This window comes from Anabrus simplex, chromosome 5 (genome assembly GCF_040414725.1).
Source record: "Anabrus simplex isolate iqAnaSimp1 chromosome 5, ASM4041472v1, whole genome shotgun sequence".
Classification (NCBI taxonomy): domain Eukaryota; kingdom Metazoa; phylum Arthropoda; class Insecta; order Orthoptera; family Tettigoniidae; genus Anabrus; species Anabrus simplex.
In genome coordinates this window covers 431,218,723-431,242,085 of record NC_090269.1, presented here as the reverse complement: position 1 = coordinate 431,242,085, position 23,363 = coordinate 431,218,723, and the positions used below count along the sequence as shown (strand labels likewise).

At 38.9% G+C, this 23,363-nt stretch overlaps 1 protein-coding gene across 3 annotated transcripts in view; it reads right to left on the bottom strand.

Moving 5' to 3' along the window:
• The window catches only part of LOC136874206 (zinc finger protein ZFP2), a 179,776-nt gene that overhangs the window by 54,668 nt on the left and 101,745 nt on the right, over nucleotides 1-23,363 (bottom strand). The gene's annotated exons all lie outside the window — the stretch shown is intronic.

The window sequence follows — 23,363 nt, the reverse complement described above, 5'->3', positions numbered from 1 at the left end:
ATAACGTACCACTTAGCCTCAAGGGGTAGTTAATAATTGACATATTGATATTAAGTCCATATTTTTAAATGGAGTGGCACAAATTTATATACCTGGCCAAAAGTTCAACTGCGTACAAGTTCAAATATTTAAGTATTTTCAAACTCGGACGATTACTTTTTGAGACATAGATAAGAATGGCATGCACGGTTTTGAATGCCACATCAGACAGCGTGAAGTCAGGCAAGGACATATTGATTATTATTTATAAGTTTCATATTCCGTATTGATTGGATTCAATGCAATAGACAAGAAAAATGTTCCACCGATCAATACATTTATTGCGAATGAATTATTGCACTAGTACCGGTACCGGTTTCGACCTATCTTGGCCATCATCAGCTAGCACACAAATATACAGTCATAGGACAAAATTACAAAGATGTTACGTAAGAGCATCCGGATGTCTAATGAAAAATGGAAGTAAAATATATTGCAGTATGTTGCGTTAAAATATCTCTGATTAAAAGTGGTGATGGTTAGAATAAACTAAAACCTATTGATTGAGCATGGACATGAGTACATAAACACATTAAAATATATATGCCACATCATAAGACACTAAAAAATATAGCACATTAAAACATGGCATATTTTAAAAACGTCTATTAAAATTTGAGTACTGTGCAATTCAACTGTTGATGTAGTTGAATTGCACAGTACTCAATTTTCAAATTTTAATGACAAGAGTTCTTATAACATACCAATACAAAGTATATCAGCCATAGAACATTCTCGATATTTAACTTAATCAACACAAGAACTACAAGAGGATTGAAGAATGAATGCAACGCAACATGAACTCAAATTTTAATAGACTTTTTAAAATATGCCATGTTTTAATGTGCTATATTTTTTAGTGTCTTATGATGTGGCATATATATTTTAATGTGTTTATGTACTCATGTCCATGCTCAATCAATAGGTTTTAGTTTATTCTAACCATCACCACTTTTAATCAGAGATATTTTAACGCAACGTACTGCAATATATTTTACTTCCATTTTTCATTAGACATCCGGATGCTCTTACGTAACATCTTTGTACTTTTGTCCTATGACTGTAAATTTGTGTGCTAGCTGATGATGGCCAAGATAGGTCGAAACCAGTACTAGTGCAATAATTCATTCGCAATAAATGTATTGATCAGTGGAACATTTTTCTTGTCTATTACAAAGACATATTGAGGCGCAAGAAGTTTCCTGGGAGTGAGTTCAGCCACAGAACGGATATCAGGCATGTACTGTAAACATAATGTGAAGTACCGTAACATACCCTGAGTGTGCAACGTTATTGTATAACTGGCAAACACACAACGGGGAAGGAGATTAAAGTTGTTTTGTTTCGTTTTGACATCCATGTGTAATAAGTTGCGCTTAGTTTAGCTTTTTTCCCCACAGATGGGAATGGGAAGGATTTGGAAAGGACGCCAGCCGTAGCCTATCTCAATGGTACCTATACGGTATTTGACTGGTGTTGAATATGGCACACCATGAAAATCACTTTCATGTTGGGCGAGGCAGGACTCAAACCTGTGCTGTCCCGAATGCACGTTACTAGTCGTGCTTGAGCTCTGGGGAGATTAATGCGTGTACAATAAATAAATAATAGTGTTGCTGCCATCTCACCATGATCAGGTCTGAACATCCCATAAAAGTCGAGCTGTTTGTCTTCTAATGTCTAGGCCCATTTGCTTGGGTGTTTGTGTAGTACAAAGCGCACCTCATTTTTTCCTGGGTTATTTGCCAGTTATACAATAACGTTGCACACTCAGGGTATATTACGGTACATCACATTATGTTTACAGTACATCCTGGTATCTGTTCTGTGACTGAACTCACTCCCAGGAAGCTGCTTGCGCGTCAATAAGTCCTTGCCTGATTTCATGCCGTCTGATGCGGCATGCAAAACCACGCATGCTGTTCTTACCTATATCTCAAAAAGTAATTGTCTGATTTTAAAAATACTTACATATTTGAACTTGGAAGCAGTTGAACTTTAGGCCAGCTACATAAATTTGTGCCATTCCTTTTAAAAATATGGAGTTAATATCAATATCCCTGTTATTATTCACCCCATGAGACTAAGTAGCACGTTATTTTACAAGACCCTGGGTAACATTTATGAATATGAAAATAGAATGCCGATATCAATGGTTTAGAAGTTATTTCTGTATAACATGTTAGGTGAATAACCCTGTATATGTGGCAGCACGTAGAAAGCCACAAAACCTGATGAAAGGAGAATCCAAGCAGCCAAGATGAAATTCCTTAGAAGAATTATTAGGAAGCTATGAAGGGGTAAAAGCAGAAACATAGAAAACAGGGAGAGAATTGAATTCCTAAGCAACAAGATAAGATAGAGGCCAGTATGCTGAAATAGTATGGATACATGATGAGAATGGAAGAGGATAGAGTTCCAACGACAGTATTTAGAGAGAAAATAATAGGAAAAGACCACGAGGAATGTCCACAAAGGGGTGGATGGAAATTGTGAAGGAGAGTACAGAGAAGAGAGGAGTGAAAGAAGAAGAAATACTGGAGGAAGGAAGGGAGTGGTGGCGAAATAGAAAACTGAGAAGGTCCTTGATTCACAACTTAACCCACAAGACTGGAAATGGAATACGAAGAAGAAAAATCTGTTGAATGGAAGACAAAAATATATACAACACTGCTACAAGCTCATTTCATTGAACAATGCTAACAAACTTTCTTTATATGTCTGTGCATTTCATGCCATATGAAACTCCCGAGGGCCCCTTGAAGGGAGTCCATGACAGACAGACAATTGGTTTAAATGAAATGTCGTATGGCTTTTAGTGCCGGGATATCCCAGGAAGGGTTCGGCTCGCCAGGTGCAGGTCTTTCTATTTGACACCCGTAGGTGACCTGTGTGTCGTGATGAGGATGAAATGATGATGAAGACAACACATACACCCAGCCCCCGTGCCATTGGAATTAACCAATTAAGGTTAAAATCCCCGACCCGGCCGGGAATCGAACCCGGGACCTCTGAACCGAAGGCCAGTACGCTGACCGTTCAGCCAATGAGTCGGACGGTTTAAATGATTGGTAGCTTTTAATGTTCCTGCTGGTGGTACAAAACTTGTCTTTGTGTTGAATACTGCAAGTGATGCCTCATTGGATTCATTTTGGCCAATAGCAGTGTTCATTAATCAATGCACTGACAATGATTACTACAATTCCTCACACATGTAATAAGAGTTTGGTTCCTGAGGCCAATAGCATCAATTCTTACTCATTGCCAGGGAACAGATTTCTATGTAAACATATATCTATCCAGGAAATTATGATCAAACGTATTTTGTATATTTCAATGTAGGGGACACTTCCTAAGTGTGCCAAGTTTACTCGTTCTGGCCATCAATGGTTACTCTGTTAATATACTATTGGTTTTAAATGCCCCACCATTTGCCTAATGAGAAAAGGGGAAACAACGGAAAACGATCTTCATGACTGTTGGTGGTGGCATTCGAATCATGCAAATTCAAAGCAACTCGCCCCTAACCATGCAGCCAACATGCTCGGTCCTGAAGAAGTTCTTTAACACACCGATAAATATCAGGAAATATCTTACGAAAGAGAGGCAGGCTAGTGCCTCTTTCGTAAGGCTAGTGTTAACATAAAACATGAGGAATAAATAATGGATACAGCTGTTGTGGGGTAATGATATGATACAGAAGAATCTCCATAACAACACTGATATGCAAAAATTCTACACATTCAGATAATCTTACAGATATTCTAAACAGAACAACTCGCAATACTTCGAGCCTTACTACCATCTTTTGCAGCCTACAGTGTAAAGAAACACATTAACATTCACAGCGTCACTTTTAGACCGCACTCAAGAGGTAAATAACACACCAACCCAATAATTACAATTACATCAATCAATCAATCAATCAATCAATCAATCAATCAATCAATCAATCAATCAATCAATCAATCAATCAATCAATCAATCAAACAATCAATCAATCAATCAATCACTACTGATCTGCATTTAGGGCAGTCGCCGAGGTGACAGATTCCCTATCTCTTGTTTTCCTAGCCTTTTCTTGAATGATTGCAAAGAAATTGGTAATTTATTGAACATCTCCCTTGGTAAGTTATTCCAATCCCAAACTCCCCTTCCTATAAACGAATATTTGCCCCAATTTGTCCTCTTGAACTCTAACTTTATCTTCATACTGTGACCTTTCCTACTTTTAAAGACACCATCCAAACTTATTCGTCTACGGATGTCCTCCCACGCCATCCATCCACTGACAGCTCGGAACAAACCACTAGACCAACACTTCAATAAAGACAAAAACCTCAATGAGATAATAGATATAAAAAACCCCTTTTATGAACAAATTCCCACCTTACAACAAAAAATGAATTTTCAATGCAACAACTTGTCTAAACTCTTTAATACCACATTAACTAACTCACCCAGCACGTCGACAGTTACCCCCCTCCCCCATTCCCACCAATCCTCCACACGCAATGACAGCAGGCCCATACCTCCTCCCACCCAAGCACTTCTCCCTCCACTACGACCCCATCGATACAATACGAAAAATAAAAACCACTCGACCATCAAAAACACAACACCCAACACAAGCAAATAACATTCAACCGCATTAATAAAAAGACATCAATACTATCCACGTAATTTTCGAGTCCATACATCCCACCCCCCTCCCTCTTTTTACAAACCAACACTTTATCAACCAGCACTCCCAACACATAACAAGCTCACCCCTCCTCTCTACCTTCCTCCATTCCGACAGCTCACCTCTGTGCATGAACTCTGCCCATGCTCCTCCCTCCCAAAGCTCCCCACCCCCTCCCGCCGCCATTGCTAACCACATGTGCGTATTACCGACTGAGCCTCCTTCATAGTCAACCAACACTCACCAACAAATTGCCTCTCAACGACACATCAGGTATGTAACATAACATTTACTCATCATTACTTACCATGATCTTTTCTTACACACCAACTAATACTATTAACATCTTGATTACAGATAACTTCCACTTCGTACAACACAACTTTCAACAACATGCTAAAATCCAGCGCACATCGGCACGAATATGGCGTGCCACTACGGCTCCCCTTCGCAGACAGAATGAGAAGATGCCTCGTCCCAGCTACGACGCTCTGACTCTGTAGTTACCATATACATTCTAATCTCTCCACTACAGTTCATAGCATAAGCAACTCCATTCTATTTAACCAGACCAGCAACAAGAAACAGTAACTTCGTCCCGAGGTCCTTCATAGTTTCATTCACGAAATAATATCAATTTAAGTCTCACTGGCGTCTCACACCGATGTTTCCACATACCACTCCAAGCTACAAGAATTTAACTAAGTAAAAGCGAAAGATTCAACCCGCAACATATTCCCAGTAATACAATTACCTACAAATAACTGCCATCATTGTTGCCACTCAAATGCACCGTATAGTCAATGACACCCATTGAGTCTCCGTCCACGCTGACCATTTCACCATACTGAACCCGGTGCTTCAACCAGACAACTTTCAGTTTGATGCCAATAGAACCTCATTTGGCTATGGAATATTTTCCTTGCCCCCTGTGATTATAAACTAATAAACCACTCTGCATATTTCTGATATGTCAATACTACAATCATCTTCCAATGATTAAAACAACGGGACGCACTTGGTGCTAGACTTTTTTATATCCTTGCTCACCAAGCTGCTCTCTTGTAAATATCTATATAAACTTTAAATTCTCAACTGTTCAATTGGATAATATACATTTATTGTATAGTTACCAACCATTGACAGTAATTTTTGTCACAAACATTGACGCCGAGCATTATACCCTTTCTACCCGGACTGTTATAATGTAAACAATTTTATAAACTTTATAATTTCCTATGAGTGTGTCAATTATTCTTCAGAGCACCACTGCTGGACTCTGCTAAAATTACCCCGTAACTTTACGCATTGGTGCCGACTTCTTATTCCATAAACTTATATTGTTTAACCATCACCATTGTACAAGTGTTTCTCGTACTTAATTCCCATTGTATTGTGTATTAATATGTGCATGTTAAATACTAATCAGGTACCTGATTTTTGCCTTGAGGAAGTAATTTGACTGATGATGCCCTCAATGAAGGGCAAAACATGTCTCAAGTGGAATTAATAATAAATTCCTAAATGTAAAATTTATATGTATTGAATATGTGAAAAAAAAAAAAAAACCATTTAGCATCCTACATACCACTTAGTCGAGCAGCTCATCTCCTTTCTCCCAAGTCTTCCCAGCCCTAACTTTGCAACATTTTTGTAATGCTACGGAAATCGCCGAGAACAAATCGAGTTGTTTTCCTTTGGATTTTTTCCAGTTCCTGAATCAAGTAATCCTGGTAAGGGTCCCATACACTGGAACCATACTCTAGCTGGTGTCTCAACAAAGACAAATATGCTCTCCCCTTTACATTCTTACTACAAACCCTAAATACTCTCATAACCATGTGCAAAGATCTGTATCCTTTATTTACAATCATATTATGTGATTACCCCAATGAAGATCTTTCCTTATATTAACACCTAGGTGTTTACAATGATGCCCAAACGGAACTTTCACCCCATCAATGCCGTAATTAAAACTGAGAGGACTTTTCCTATTTCTGACAGACACAACCTGACTTTTATCCCCGTTTATCATAATACCATTGTCTACTGTCCATCTCACAACATTACCGAGGTCATTTTGCAGTTGCTCAAAATCTTGTAACTTATTTATTACTCTGTACAGAATAACATCATCGGCAAAAAGCCTTATCTCTGATTTCACTTCGTTACATATATTGATATATATATAAGAAAACATAAAGGTCCAATAATACTGCCTTGAAGAATTCCCCTCTTAATTTTTACAGGGTCAGATAAAGCTCCACCTACTCTAATTCTCTAAGTTCTATTTTCTAGAAACAGAGCCACCCATTCGGTCACTCTTTTGTCAAGTCCAATTGCACTCAATTTTGCCAGTAGTCTCCCATAATCTACCCTATCAAATGCCTTAGATAAGTCAATCGCAATACAGCCCTATTGACCTCCTGAATCCAGGATATCTGCTATATCTTGCTGGAATCCTACAAGCTGGGCTTCAGTGGAATAAGCTTTCCTAAACCCAAACTGCCTTCTATCAAACCAGTTATTAATTTTGCAAACATGTCTAAGATAATCAGAAAGAAAACTTTCCCAAATCTAACAAACAATGCATGTCAAACTGACTGGCCTGTAATTTTCAGCTTTATGTCTATCACCCTTTCCTTTATATAGAGGGGCTACTAAAGCAATTCTCCATTCATTTGGTAAAGTTCCTTCATGCAAACAATAATCAAATAAGTACTTCAGATATGGTATTATATCCCAACCCATTGTTTTTAGTATATCACCCGGAACCTTATCAATTCCAGCTGATTTTCTAGTTTTCAAATTTTGTATCTTACTGCAAATGTCATTGGTGTCAAAGGTGAATTTTAATATTTCTTTAGTATTAGTCACCTCCTCTATCTGTACATTATCCTTGTAACCAACAATCTTTACATACTGCTGACTGAATACTTCTGCATACACACTCCCCTTGTTCATTAATTATTCCTGGAATGTCCTTCTTGGAACCTGTTTCTGCCTTAAAGTACCTATACATACTATTCCATTTTTCACTTAATTTAGTGTGGCCACCAATTATGCTTGCCATCTTGTTATCCTTAGCTGACTTCTTTGCTAGATTAAATTTCCTAGTAAGTTTCTTCAATTTGTCCTTACTTCCACAGACAATTCTAACAGTATTTCTTTCCAACCATCTCCTTCTTAGTTTCTTAATTTCCCTGTTACAATATAGTGGATCTTTACCATTCCTTACCACCTTTAAAGGTACAAACCTATTTTCACATTCCTCATCAATTGCTATAAACCCATGTACAATTTTCCACTTATTAAAAACTTATTAAAAACTATCTCATGCCTGTTCTATCAGCCATATGGTAGGCCTACTGCCTAACAGTCCTGATTTTAATCTCTTCCTTTCTTTCACATTTATTTTTAAATACCACAAAAACAGCTTCGTGATCACTAATACCATCTATTACTTTGGTTTCTCTATAGAACTCATCTGGTTTTACCAGCACCACATCCAGAATATTTTTCCCTCTAGTTGGTTCCATCACTTTCTGAATCAGGTGCCCTTCCCATATTAACTTATTTGCCATTTGTTGGTCATGCTTCCTGTCATTCGCATTACCTTCCCAGTTGACATTTGGTAAATTGAGATCCCCCACAACGATCACGTTCCTTCCCTTATCATTTCGCACTTAGCTGATTATCTTATCAAATAATTCCAAATCAGGATCTGTGCTACCCTTTTCTGGTCTGTACACTCCAAAGACATCAAGTTGCCTATTATCTTTAGAAATGAGCCTTACCCCTAGAATTTCGTGCTTGTCATGTTTAACTTTTTCGTAGCTTACAAATTCTTCTTTCACGAGAATGAATACTCCCCCTCCTACCATTCCTATCCTATCTCTACAATACACCCTCCAGTTCCGTGAGAAAATTTCTGCATCCATTATATCATTTATCAGCCATGATTCAACTCCTATTACAATATCTGGTAAGTATAATTCTATTAAATTACTTAATTCTATTCCATTCTTTACAATACTTCTACAGTTGAGCACTAACTGTTTTATGTCATCCCTACTTGATTTCCAGTTGCCTGTTCCCTTAACACTGCTCCCTAGCGCACCCTCTTTCCCTGAATGTACCTCCCTATAACCCTTATAAACACATGTCCTAACTTGTATGTACCACTGTGGTTTAAGTGAAGGGCATCAGAGTGCAGATCCCTATCTCCTACCCACCCATTAGGATCTGGAAAGTCCACTCCCAGTTTCCCACATACCCACTCCATAGTCTCACTTAAATCGCCAATCACCTTCCAGTCAGTATCCCTCCTACGCAGTATTCCACTGATAACAATCTCCGTTCCGTAACCCGTGCTGCATTTAACAGATCCCACACATCCCCAACTATGCTGGTACTTATACCTGCTTGTCTTACGTTGATAGTACCAACGTGAAACACTACCACCTGTTCCTTTCCCTCCTCCTTCTCTTCTACTTTCCTTAACATCTGCCTTAACCTAATTCCTGGATAACACTCTACCCTGGTACCCTTTCCTCCACACACTTCCGACATGTCTAATGATAGAATCCCCCATGAACAGACCCTCAATCCTACCCACCTCATTTGATCCCCTCCCCTCCTGGTCAGTCCTATCTTTCCTGACAGCTGCAGAAGCTACTTCCTCCTCCCTTTTCTCCATCCCATGACCCTGTTCCACCTTTCTTTTCCCATCCACTACTCCAGATTTCCCTTTCCTACATCTTCCCTTTCTCCTACTTCCAAACTTCTCGGCAACAGTTCCCTGTTCCTCATCTTCCCTCAGTTGTTCTACCTGCAGTGACTCGTACCGATTTCTCACCGACATCTGTTCTGAATTTTGATCCAGAATGAAGCCCTTAGCCTGCAATCTCCTTCCCATTAAAACATTAGACCACCTGTCTTCTACAATTCCCACATTTCCTTCCAATCCCTCTATTACACCTACTGTATCCTGTACATTGTTTGGAGGCCTTCTTTCGTTCCTGTCCTCTGAGAGTATCCTAATTATCTCCCTCAAGCTCACCAACTCCTCCCTCATACTCCTTAATGCCTGGCCACACCCACAGTTCCTACACTCGCACTGCTTAGCCATTTTTTACTAAATAATGAAACGAAAAGGAAAAATAAGATAACTTATTCTGTGTAAAATAAAAATGAAAGGAAAGAAATGTTGTGTAGGTTAGTTCACAAAGAACACACGACAGTAAGTTATTTAATATAGGCTACTACTATACTACAATACTACTTAATTGTACTATTTTTATTCCTACAACACGCTAACACGATGAAAATTGCTGTTAATTACTGGAAACAGAGAATAATACACAAGAATTGCACAGTTTTTCACTGCAGTTAATTCTACCCTAATTACAACAACAGAATTTTAGTAAGAGAATTACTACAGATACCACAGAAACAGTACTATACTATACAAATATTTCACAGTAATAGAATAAACACACTACTTTCTACAGTCTTGCCTAAGCCACAGACGAAGGAGGTCGCATTGAGCCGAGGGTCCCGGGAGTGGGAGTGGAGTTCGGGAGTGAGGAGTGCTGGAAGGTTGCCGAGAGGTGGGCCGACAATGATTGGTATAGGTCAGTACAGAGCGACGATAGGAAGATGGCAGAGGAGAATGAAGAAAGAAGAAAAGAAGCCAGGTGGGTGTAAAATGGATATGGAGAGGAAAGGAGAAGTATTGTTATCGGCAGCAGCGATTATAATTTTACTATGTATTGCGGGGGTCGAGTTGAACCCAGGCCCGTCATCTAATAGAAAGGAGGAAAGGGAAAATATGGACGAAATCAAAAGAGCTGTAAGAGAGGTGGTGGAAGAAGTTTGCCCTTTCGAGTAGCTAAAAAATATGTTCGAAGAACAAACTAGTAAGATTGGAGAAATGGAAGTATAGTTAAGAGAAAAAACGGACGACATAACAGCACAAGTGAGAAATAACACCGAGGAAGTGGTAACATTAAGGGAAAAAGTAGGACGACTTGAAGAGGAGAATTTTAAGCTGAAAGTAGAAGTGGAAGCAAATACTTTATATAGAAGGAAGAAGTGCTTGTATATCTATGGAATGCCTGAGGAGTCGAGAGAAGACAAAGTACTTACAACCTTTAAAGTAGTGGACCTAATACAGGGGAAGATGAAAATAAATTTTAGTGAAGTGGATATCGACGATGTGCAGAGAGTGGGAAGAGCTAGAGGCAACAGGCCTATAAAGGTCCAATTGTTTTCAACGTTGATGGCGGATATTGTGTTAGCAAATGCGGGTAATGTGCAGAGGGAGAAAATATGGATAAAGAGAGGCGTGGGAAGTGACGCGATCAGAAATGAGAGCTTACTCAGAAAATACAAGATACTGGCTGTAAAACAGGGACTGAGAGCAACTATCAGAGGTCAAAATCTAGTGGTGTCAGACAGAACTTGGAAGAGGATCTTGCATGTAGATAGATTGAAGGACTTAGAAACGAAGTTAAAACAGGATGGAGAAAAGGAGAGTAGTGCAATAAACTGTAGGCAAGTGAGACGAAATACAAATAACAGTGTGCTGAGGACGGACTTAGAAATGAAGTCAAAGCAGGACGAAGAAAAAGGGAGTAGTGCAGTGATTAGTGGAGAAGATAGACAAAAGACCAAAAGTAGAAGTGTACCGTGTGAAGAGAGGCAGGGAGAAGTGCCAAGTGATAAGGTGACCATGATCAGTGAAGGGGAAAGTCAAGGAAGTGAGGGCAGTGAAATAAAGGAAGTCAAGGATAGAAAGGTAAGGGCAGAAGCAACCGGGGAGAGCCTTGACCTGAGTAAGAGTAGAGAGAAAACCAGAAGTTTAAGGGACCTGAGCGGAGCTGAAGATAGAGATAAAAGAAATCGACAGAGTGAATATAGAGATGCAGCAAGAAGATTGACAGAAATGTAGAATAATAGAGAAACAAGAAGGGATAGAAACTTGATCGACATGTGGGGTACAGATGGAAAAGAGAGGGGTGTAATGACTAGAAGCAAAAGGCAGTAGTGTGCGTAATGTGGAAGATGGCTTGGTAGGTAAATCTGATAATTTAATTAGGAATACTGGAGATTAAGATGAAGTGGTATTTTGAACGTTGCGATGGTATATATTGTGGATGCAATAGTATTTGTGTGTGGTATGAAATTTATTTATTGCTGATGTCCCCGTGAAAATTGGCGATTTTACGAATATTTTAACAAGTGGAAAGCAAAGATTTTATTGTCTGCTTGAAGCTGCAACACATCACTTGGGAACTTGTGGCGAGCCGTGAACGAGTTTTTTTTTTTGTCGTTCAGAGGGGTGCGATACGTCACCGGCAGGACTGTGTCAAGGTTATAGCTAACCACGTGACTACCTTCGCACGCGCGACTCAGCTTGTTTCTAGAATAGTCTGCGCAAATTAAAGGTGATCATCAGCCAATTACCGTACTCGCTGAAGAACACGCCTCCCTGGGCTAATTATAAAAGGCCTTGCTTCGAGTGAATCGCTCTCTTAATGCTTAATGCTCTTCGCTTTACGCTCTTCTTAATGCTTGTTTGCTGCGAGAGACATCACATCACCGGACCACGTGGAAGGAGAAATTTCAAGTCAAGTCGACGCCCGTTCTACCAGAATTTAGTCTGATAATTAGTGAATTCTGTGGAATAAAAACACCTAGGAGCCAAGTTAAGTGTGACAGTGTAGACGAGCTGTTTATATTCTGCGTGTGCTTGTTCAAAATACTCAATTTTGTTATCTCAGTTACAGCTTGTGACCAGCAATCAACGAAGACGTCTTGGAATTGAAGATCTCAAGATGAAGAATTCCGCAACTACCAACACCATTTCATCGAGGGACATCCATCACAGAGCCTCCATGGAGCTGTAAAAATGTAAGGCGTCTCTGGTAATTGGAAGAAGACTGGCCGGAGTATGCTGAAATAACTGACTGTCGACGGGAATCGAACTCTACAAAAACTTGAGTACCTTTTTAATTTAATTTATCTGTCCTATCTTTTGTACAACTAGAGGTCTTTCTTCTTAAGTCGTAGATCTATCAGTTTGCTGTAGTTAGAAATGTTTCATTTTCCTACTTCTTAAGGTGTCATGGTAGACTAGGTACGTGTGAATGAGATTTTGGAATCTATTAGAGTAGACATGTAGGTTGTCTTTGACTGACTTCCCATGCTTAAGGAGCTTAAGTTTAATAATCACTGACCACACGATAAATCTACTTTATTTGTAATATTGAAAGTTACCGGACGGAAAATTTGCGTGTACATTTTGAGTGAATAGGGTCGAACCTAGTGTCTTTTAAAATCACTTGTTGTCTTTTATGATGAAGTCATCTAATTTTACGACATTCCAGGAGAATCAGTAGATGTAATAATCACTTAAATAATAATAATGTTGATTAAAGATCGGGTAAAACAGAAGTAAACGCTCGTGAGCCATAAAACTACTGTAGAATTCCTAAATGTGAGATGGAATGTGCTCTGTTCATGAAGGGTCTGGAATATGGCCTATCCTGAGGGATATTTGTTGCATAATTGAGTAAATGATGAATTAGTGGTGATATTGATTTATCTTTGTGTATTTGGAACGCAAGATAGATTATAATTAGTGGAGCACGTGTTTGTGAGTGTATTTCACAGGTAGGAAGTAAAAATAATGCGAGTAAGGCTCACGCTTGCGGTAAAGTCAACCTGTAGCCCACATGATGGTAGTGCTTATGGATTTTACTAGAATCTTCCATTCTAATCTCATGAATTAGATGAACTTGCGCTGATATGTGAAATGTATTTCGACCAAGTGATACCCATGACTTCGATCACTAGCCACCATTAATGTAAGAGAATTTCTGTGCACGAATTATTTTTGCGAGACATTACGCGTCCCGACCATCGATAAAAATCATAACTAAAATTACCAAGTCAGGATTCGTTGTAAATAGTGTACATAAAACGTGTTTCCCTAGTGTGAATGTGTGTGTAAATGTGTATATTTCTCTTGTGCCATGTTTATTTCATTTAATTCTGATCTGGTCGCGCACTCGCCGTGACGCGGATCACATTCATCGTTGTGTGTTGCCTTAAGAAATAATTTCATGCCCTTAAGGGAAAGTTTAATTAAATTAAGTCAAGGAAGACTAGGAAGGAATTTAATTTTTTTGCGAGATTTAAAAGGAAAGATCATCTCGTTACTTTGTAAAGGCACTCGATTTGTAACAAAATTTATTTAACTAGCTCACACGTTGGTAATGTAAATTTCTAAAAATCTGAAATACTTTAAGATTAATTTGAATAGAAATGAAATGCAAAGATTAAAGGTAGAAATTTGTCAGCCGCATAATTGCTTTGAAACATTGTAAAAATAAGTCATTAATAATTAATCAAAAATCATTACTCTGAAATATTAATGATGAACATTAGATAAATGATGCGGTGGAGAATTAGTAAGAACACGATCGTGTTACAATGAAACAGGTTAAATTAATGATAATAATAATAATAATAATCGAGATATTAATTAATTGATTCGAGAATTTTGGAAACAGTTTTTCTTTGCTACTGAAGTTCATGTTAGTGTCATTAACCATTATTAAATGTTGTAAATGACTAATTCAGTTGTGTACATTGTAAAGACCACGTGTTGAGGCAACTTTAAATTGGTGAAACTTTGAACACATGTTTATTTAGTTCTTTCAGTCAATTGTTTGGTTTAAAAAGGCAAATGGCCTAATTACTTCTTTGGTTTCATTTACAGCACAGTAGAGCTGGAGATATGAACACAAGTCACTCTAAATCGAGGAAGAAACCCGATATTATGAAAGCTCTGTTATGTAAAAAGGAAATATTAGCAAGAATATTTTGTTGTTTAATTGCTTATGTGAATAAATGTCAGAGTGTTGTTTTAATATTTCTTTTTTATCCTGCTTGGTCATCAATCCTTACAACCCTTAAATGCCTCTAGGAAGTGATAGCCAACGATCGAACGGTCCACCTTGGGACTCATCGCTCGATGGCTGGGCTTAGCTCGGGAAAAATGGGGGCATTTAAGATGGCGCCCAACGTGGGGCTCGAGATTGGCTTATCCAAGCTCGAAAATGATCTTGTGCTGTCCAGTGTTTATGACATTGACAAGATCAGATGACCAATTAAATTAGGCTGACTCTGACACATTTATTCGCCCAAATTCTTGTGGCTAACATAAGCACATGTTAAATGTAACTTGTATGAATATTGTTAAAAACAAATTCTTGCTGGTAATTAGAAATTTGAATTTGCTGCGATGATAATTAATTAAAGTTAGATTCATAATTGCGACCGATATTGGTGAAAATTTGGAACTTTCATGATATCGACAAATCGGTGCCTTCACAAATTTGATAGAGTTCGATTCCCAATATTTCAGTAGTCCGGTTAGAATTCTTCCAGTACCAGAATAGCCATTTAATGAATAATTGTAACTATGGAGGACTTAAGGCAGATGTTGTTGGCAATGGAGGAGAGGATCAATGCTAACTTAGAGGAAAAACTTAGCGGAAATCAGGCCAACCTAGAGAAAACTTTAGAGAAAAACTTAGAGAAAGGACTCTTTGAACTCAATAATAGCCAGGTGAACTTAGAAAAAAATTTAGAGAGAAAACTTAGTGACACTCAGGTACACTTAGAAAAAGGACTTAGTGATCTCAGTGACGCACAAATAAACCTCGAAAAATCTCTCGGGGAAGCTATTGAAGAAAAGTTGACGGACATTAAAAACCAAACTGAAGAAGGTTTAGGAAAAATATGTTTGGACATTAAACTTTTTAACGGCAAGCTAGCCTCAGTGCAGAGCGAGCTCGTAATAGTCAAGAACGATTTCGCTACTATGAAAAAGGAGGTAAACGAAAACATTGCCAAGTCTATGGCGGGCATGTCCAATGAATTCAGTGAACGACTGGCAAACGTTCAGCAGGACATATTAACTGGAATCGACAAATACAAGGGCGAAGTTGAACAATCATTCCTGAATATTGAGGAAAAGATTGACACAAATTCAGAGGACCTTAAGGTTACGAAAACGGCTTGGGCGAAGAAATTCATTGGATTAAACGAGAAACTACAAGTCGAAAAGGGCATTCTCGACAAAATCGAGACATCCCAAGTCGATACCTCGGAACGGATGGATTATATCCACGAGTCACTGGAGGATAGTTGGGGCGAAATAAAAACCATCAAAACCACCCTGATGAATGCCATACATAAGGTCACGACTGAGTCAAAAACTGAAACCGAAGGGATTCGAAAGGAGTACACGGATGGAATTAAGGAGCTTGTACATGAAATGCATCTCCTGAAAATCCAGAACGAGAACACTAGCAAGGTCACCAACTCATTGCTAGAGAAACAGGCATTACTGGAGCAACGTGTAACCGGCACGGGTCAGACGTCAACTCCACTTGCAACTGCAGGGACAGGCGCTGCGAATACAATTGACATTTCTTCAGAGCCGACAGTAAATGCGTCTCAAATGAATACAACCGGCCAGACGCAAATAGTAAATATAATTCGTCTTCACGAAGACCAACCCAAGAAGTTCAATAACGTTAGAGGAAACGTGACTCCGAAAGGTTTTATTCGGGAACTGCAGGATTACTTTCGCGATGCGAAAATTCCACCAGAAAGGCAGTTAAGAGTCACCGAAAAATTCCTGGAAGACTCAGTTCATACCTGGTTTGTCGCATTTCGATTTTCGTTTGACGATTTCGAAAGTTTCAAGAAAGCATTCCTGGAGAAGTACTGGAATAGCGACGTCCAATACAACCTTAGGACGGAGTTATACGCCAGGAAATATGCATCATCTACGCCCACGAGATATGCGGACTTCCTATCCAGCCAATTAAGAAAATTAAGGGAACTAGACTCACCGCCATCAGAACCTGAGTTGGTTAAGTTGATCACCCGACAGTTACCACCAGATGTGCAGAGGATCATGATAGCCTCAAATACACAATCTGCAATTCAGGCTGAGGCGTTGTTAAGACAATTAGACATGACGTCCAAGGAACCAGTTCGTCAGGGACGAAACTCGGAACCTCAGATCCATCAGGTAACAACGAACAAGGAGGAAGAATCGAAATCAGTCAACCAAGGGAGAACGTGGAAACGTAACCCTGGAGGGCAAGATTCACCTCGTGATCGATCGCCCGTACGCAGAAATAGACCCATTAGAAACTGGGAATATTCCAGACGTAACGAGAGGAAGCGTCCATACTCAGATTACCGAAGGAGCTGGAACCGAAACCAGGACTTCCGCCACTCCAGAGGAAGGAGAGACTGGCGAGAAGAAGAAAAGGAGAAATATCTAAAAGATCTTCAAAACTCGACGCAGGAAAACGAAAGATGGCGAAGAGCAATCCAAACCCAGGATACCAACCCTGATATCGTGGGAGCGGAAAGCCTTCAATACCAAGAGGCCAAGGCTCGGGGAAACCAACATAACAACTCGAGTCAGGAGCACAGCCAAGGTGCCATTAAGAAAAGACCTCATCTCCAATGAGAAGAGATAGAACGAATCCTGAAGGCAAAATCAGCAAACTTCAAGAAGGAAGTGCGATACAGGTCGACGCATAGACTCTACCGAACACCTACACCACTAGCTGACACCGTGTAACCATCTGTCAAAAGGGAAAAATAAGTTACTGAAGATAGAAATAAAACTTGAGGAACACCCTGTATGGAGAGACTAGGCTACTGGATGCCAGGAGCGGAACGAGGAACTCCGAGTCTCACACCTATCGCGAGCTCAACTAAGTTACTACCAGGTGATTCAACAACCAATTTTCCGGAACAATAGTAATGGACACTGTTATGTAATAATTTCATCTACAAACGAAATTATATTCCAACCAAGGGAGAGATGTCCCCGTGAAAATTGGCGATTTTACGAATATTTTAACAAGTGGAAAGCAAAGATTTTATTGTCTGCTTGAAGCTGCAACACATCACTTGGGAACTTGTGGCGAGCCGTGAACGAGTTTTTTTTTTGTCGTTCAGAGGGGTGCGATACGTCACCGGCAGGACTGTGTCAAGGTTATAGCTAACCACGTGACTACCTTCGCACGCGCGACTCAGCTTGTTTCTAGAATAGTCTGCGCAAATTAAAGGTGATCATCAGCCAATTACCGTACTCGCTGAAGAACACGCCTCCCTGGGCTAATTATAAAAGGCCTTGCTTCGAGTGAATCGCTCTCTTAATGCTTAATGCTCTTCGCTTTACGCTCTTCTTAATGCTTGTTTGCTGCGAGAGACATCACATCACCGGACCACGTGGAAGGAGAAATTTCAAGTCAAGTCGACGCCCGTTCTACCAGAATTTAGTCTGATAATTAGTGAATTCTGTGGAATAAAAACACCTAGGAGCCAAGTTAAGTGTGACAGTGTAGACGAGCTGTTTATATTCTGCGTGTGCTTGTTCAAAATACTCAATTTTGTTATCTCAGTTACAGCTTGTGACCAGCAATCAACGAAGACGTCTTGGAATTGAAGATCTCAAGATGAAGAATTCCGCAACTACCAACACCATTTCATCGAGGGACATCCATCACAGAGCCTCCATGGAGCTGTAAAAATGTAAGGCGTCTCTGGTAATTGGAAGAAGACTGGCCGGAGTATGCTGAAATAACTGACTGTCGACGGGAATCGAACTCTACAAAAACTTGAGTACCTTTTTAATTTAATTTATCTGTCCTATCTTTTGTACAACTAGAGGTCTTTCTTCTTAAGTCGTAGATCTATCAGTTTGCTGTAGTTAGAAATGTTTCATTTTCCTACTTCTTAAGGTGTCATGGTAGACTAGGTACGTGTGAATGAGATTTTGGAATCTATTAGAGTAGACATGTAGGTTGTCTTTGACTGACTTCCCATGCTTAAGGAGCTTAAGTTTAATAATCACTGACCACACGATAAATCTACTTTATTTGTAATATTGAAAGTTACCGGACGGAAAATTTGCGTGTACATTTTGAGTGAATAGGGTCGAACCTAGTGTCTTTTAAAATCACTTGTTGTCTTTTATGATGAAGTCATCTAATTTTACGACATTCCAGGAGAATCAGTAGATGTAATAATCACTTAAATAATAATGATGTTGATTAAAGATCGGGTAAAACAGAAGTAAACGCTCGTGAGCCATAAAACTACTGTAGAATTCCTAAATGTGAGATGGAATGTGCTCTGTTCATGAAGGGTCTGGAATATGGCCTATCCTGAGGGATATTTGTTGCATAATTGAGTAAATGATGAATTAGTGGTGATATTGATTTATCTTTGTGTATTTGGAACGCAAGATAGATTATAATTAGTGGAGCACGTGTTTGTGAGTGTATTTCACAGGTAGGAAGTAAAAATAATGCGAGTAAGGCTCACGCTTGCGGTAAAGTCAACCTGTAGCCCACATGATGGTAGTGCTTATGGATTTTACTAGAATCTTCCATTCTAATCTCATGAATTAGATGAACTTGCGCTGATATGTGAAATGTATTTCGACCAAGTGATACCCATGACTTCGATCACTAGCCACCATTAATGTAAGAGAATTTCTGTGCACGAATTATTTTTGCGAGACATTACGCGTCCCGACCATCGATAAAAATCATAACTAAAATTACCAAGTCAGGATTCGTTGTAAATAGTGTACATAAAACGTGTTTCCCTAGTGTGAATGTGTGTGTAAATGTGTATATTTCTCTTGTGCCATGTTTATTTCATTTAATTCTGATCTGGTCGCGCACTCGCCGTGACGCGGATCACATTCATCGTTGTGTGTTGCCTTAAGAAATAATTTCATGCCCTTAAGGGAAAGTTTAATTAAATTAAGTCAAGGAAGACTAGGAAGGAATTTAATTTTTTTTGCGAGATTTAAAAGGAAAGATCATCTCGTTACTTTGTAAAGGCACTCGATTTGTAACAAAATTTATTTAACTAGCTCACACGTTGGTAATGTAAATTTCTAAAAATCTGAAATACTTTAAGATTAATTTGAATAGAAATGAAATGCAAAGATTAAAGGTAGAAATTTGTCAGCCGCATAATTGCTTTGAAACATTGTAAAAATAAGTCATTAATAATTAATCAAAAATCATTACTCTGAAATATTAATGATGAACATTAGATAAATGATGCGGTGGAGAATTAGTAAGAACACGATCGTGTTACAATGAAACAGGTTAAATTAATGATAATAATAATAATAATAATCGAGATATTAATTAATTGATTCGAGAATTTTGGAAACAGTTTTTCTTTGCTACTGAAGTTCATGTTAGTGTCATTAACCATTATTAAATGTTGTAAATGACTAATTCAGTTGTGTACATTGTAAAGACCACGTGTTGAGGCAACTTTAAATTGGTGAAACTTTGAACACATGTTTATTTAGTTCTTTCAGTCAATTGTTTGGTTTAAAAAGGCAAATGGCCTAATTACTTCTTTGGTTTCATTTACAGCACAGTAGAGCTGGAGATATGAACACAAGTCACTCTAAATCGAGGAAGAAACCCGATATTATGAAAGCTCTGTTATGTAAAAAGGAAATATTAGCAAGAATATTTTGTTGTTTAATTGCTTATGTGAATAAATGTCAGAGTGTTGTTTTAATATTTCTTTTTTATCCTGCTTGGTCATCAATCCTTACAACCCTTAAATGCCTCTAGGAAGTGATAGCCAACGATCGAACGGTCCACCTTGGGACTCATCGCTCGATGGCTGGGCTTAGCTCGGGAAAAATGGGGGCACTATAATATGTGAAAGGTGGTGTTGGAGAGGCAGTAGATATGAATGTTTGGTATTTATAGGTGAAATTTTGGTTTGGTGGCGTAATGTGGAAGATAGCTTGGTAGGTAAATCTGATCATTTAATTACGAATACTGGAGATTAAGATGAAGTGGTATTTTGAAGGATGAGATGGTATATATTGTGGATGCAATAGTATTTGTGAGGGGTATGAAATTTATTTATTGTTATAATATGTGAAAGGTGGTGTTGGAGAGGCGATGGTATATGAGTGTTTGGTATTTGTAGGTGAAGATGAAGTGGTATTTTGAAGGATGCGAGGGTATATGAGGGTGTGGTATGTGTAGTTGAAGATGGCTTGATTGGTGAAATTTGGTGATAGAGAGGTGATATATGAGATGGAGCGGAAGTGGTATTTGGGGGTATTAAACGTGGATGGTGGATGTTTATTTATTGCTATAATATGTGAGTGCTGAGAGGGAGTAGAATTATGAAGGTGGAGGTTGAAATGTGGTGGAGAAGAAGTGATGGTACGAGAGAGTTTTGGTATTTGCAAGTGAAGATGGTTTGGTTGTTAAATGGATTATTGATTGCTGAATTTTTGGAGTCGGTGAGGTGATTTTAATGCGGGTTGGTAGAGATGGTTTTATTTATCGCTGAAATTGTTGGAGTTGGGAGGTGATATTATTGCCTTTGTGTTTGGTATCTGAGCCACACCCTCCCCATCTATCACTACATAAATCAGTGATCCAAGCAATACCTTAGTCAAATATTCATGGGGAACAATATTTGAAGCCCGGATCGTGTCGACTGGGCAAGGCACATACATAACCCTGAGCTGAAAACCCCCCTTGTAATCAGGCAACAAGGGCAAGACTACATCTATTTGAAATAAAAGAAGAAATTGTTTAAACCAGGGGATGTATTAAATAAATATGAGAGAAAAAATTTAAACCAAGAAAAGAAAATCACACAAAATAAATAGGGAAATTAATCGTAATACTCATGGACATACCTTGTTTTTTTTTCACATAGTTGAAACATGGTGTGAACTCGAGCTAATGCTCTTCAAAAAAGTATTGATACGTAATTTAAAATGCTCACTGCTTCTCAACACATCACTCTTACATTACCAGCAGTTTCCTTTCCATCGTTAACAATTCAACCAGGTCGCCCGTTTTACTAGGATACACATATCCAAGGCACTGCACCACATATTACATCAGGCAACTAACAATGAGAAACGTTAGCACAACAATAAGCCGTGCCGGAAAACAAAAGGCAGATAAGAATAACGACAGATGAGACTGAGCACAGCCTCCATGGACCAATCAAAGCCAAGACAGATCCAAAGAATACAATAGGCACGCCCATGCGCAAATATGAAACCAACATGGCGGGTACTCAAGCTGAGCATCAGCCATGAATAATAAATAAATATAGCTCTGCGCTGAAAACCAAACAAGGCGCAGAATTTGAAATACAAATACAACAGGTCGATCGAGTTATCACCCTTTTTCTCCCCCACACATCCGAACTCACATGCATACCACATTCACGCACACACAATGAGGGTATCGGGAAAATAAAACACGAACGGCCGTTCAGATTTCGTAGTCAAATACAAACCATAAATTATGACTCCACGGTCATTATCAGCGGGTCTCACGTACTCAAATGTTTGCGTGCGGCGTGCAATTACACATAAGGTAAGAATTGAACATTACTTTATTCACATCACTGGCATGTTGCGCCTTGTACAACCTGGATTGGCATCTCCTGCGGTCGAGACAAGGGGCACATCATGAGGATCACGCAGTGCACCAAATCATAACCACAGAGACCCTTTTTCAATTATAACTACAAGACCACAAACACATTCATTCAAAGCACATCGTACGACGGAGCGGAAAGATGTATGCCATCAACCGTAACACACAGGAATAACTCGTCACCAAATTTAAATATAAACCAACTATCACATACCTGTGATTATCAATGGTAAAATCGGATAGCAGTTAGCGTGAAAGGTCCAGGCTTAAACACACTGAATGAATATTTAAAGCATAAAAAGGCCACACCAAACATAGCGGCAGCCATTGTTAGTATCCGCCACACATAGAACAGCAGAAGAACTCCACAGAGTAAAAATTATCCCTTCAGCAAAACGATCGACCTCACAGATAAAAAACATAGCGTGTGCTGCTCCCTACTGGACGTCATTAGTCTGACACACAAAACTGAAGGAAGCCATTAACATAATTAAATGTCAAATCGTGGAACATGCGATAAGCATGGTTCAGTATGCAAGTGCTGAAATGATGATCGATTAGTTGTATAGTGATGTAAGTGTTGAGTGAAATAAGGCCAACTGAAGAGTATGGGAGTAAGTATGTGTAAAATGTATGTGAGTTTGTAAGAGTGAATACGGGTTGGCAGATGGTGAGTTATTGATGTATTGTGTAATATATAAATCTATTGGTGGCGAAATTGTGGAGACGGAGGGGTGTAGGAGATATGCATTGCTAAAGGACAAAGTTGCAACAGGTGAGGTGTGAGGTAAACATAGTTATGGCTGGCGAGACAAGGTTTGCCTGAGCACAGCAATGCAGAGTAGGTCATGTAGAAAAACAATGGCGGTGTTGGAATGTGCAGAGTCAACAAGGACACTTGGTAGAAGGTGTCATCTGGCTCCGGGATCGCGCATGTGATATTCTATATTTATTTATTTTTAAGTAAGGCAAACGGTTCATAGAGGGAATCAACCGTTGGCCAGCTGATTATTATTATTATTATTATTATTATTATTATTATTATTATTATTATTATTATTATTATT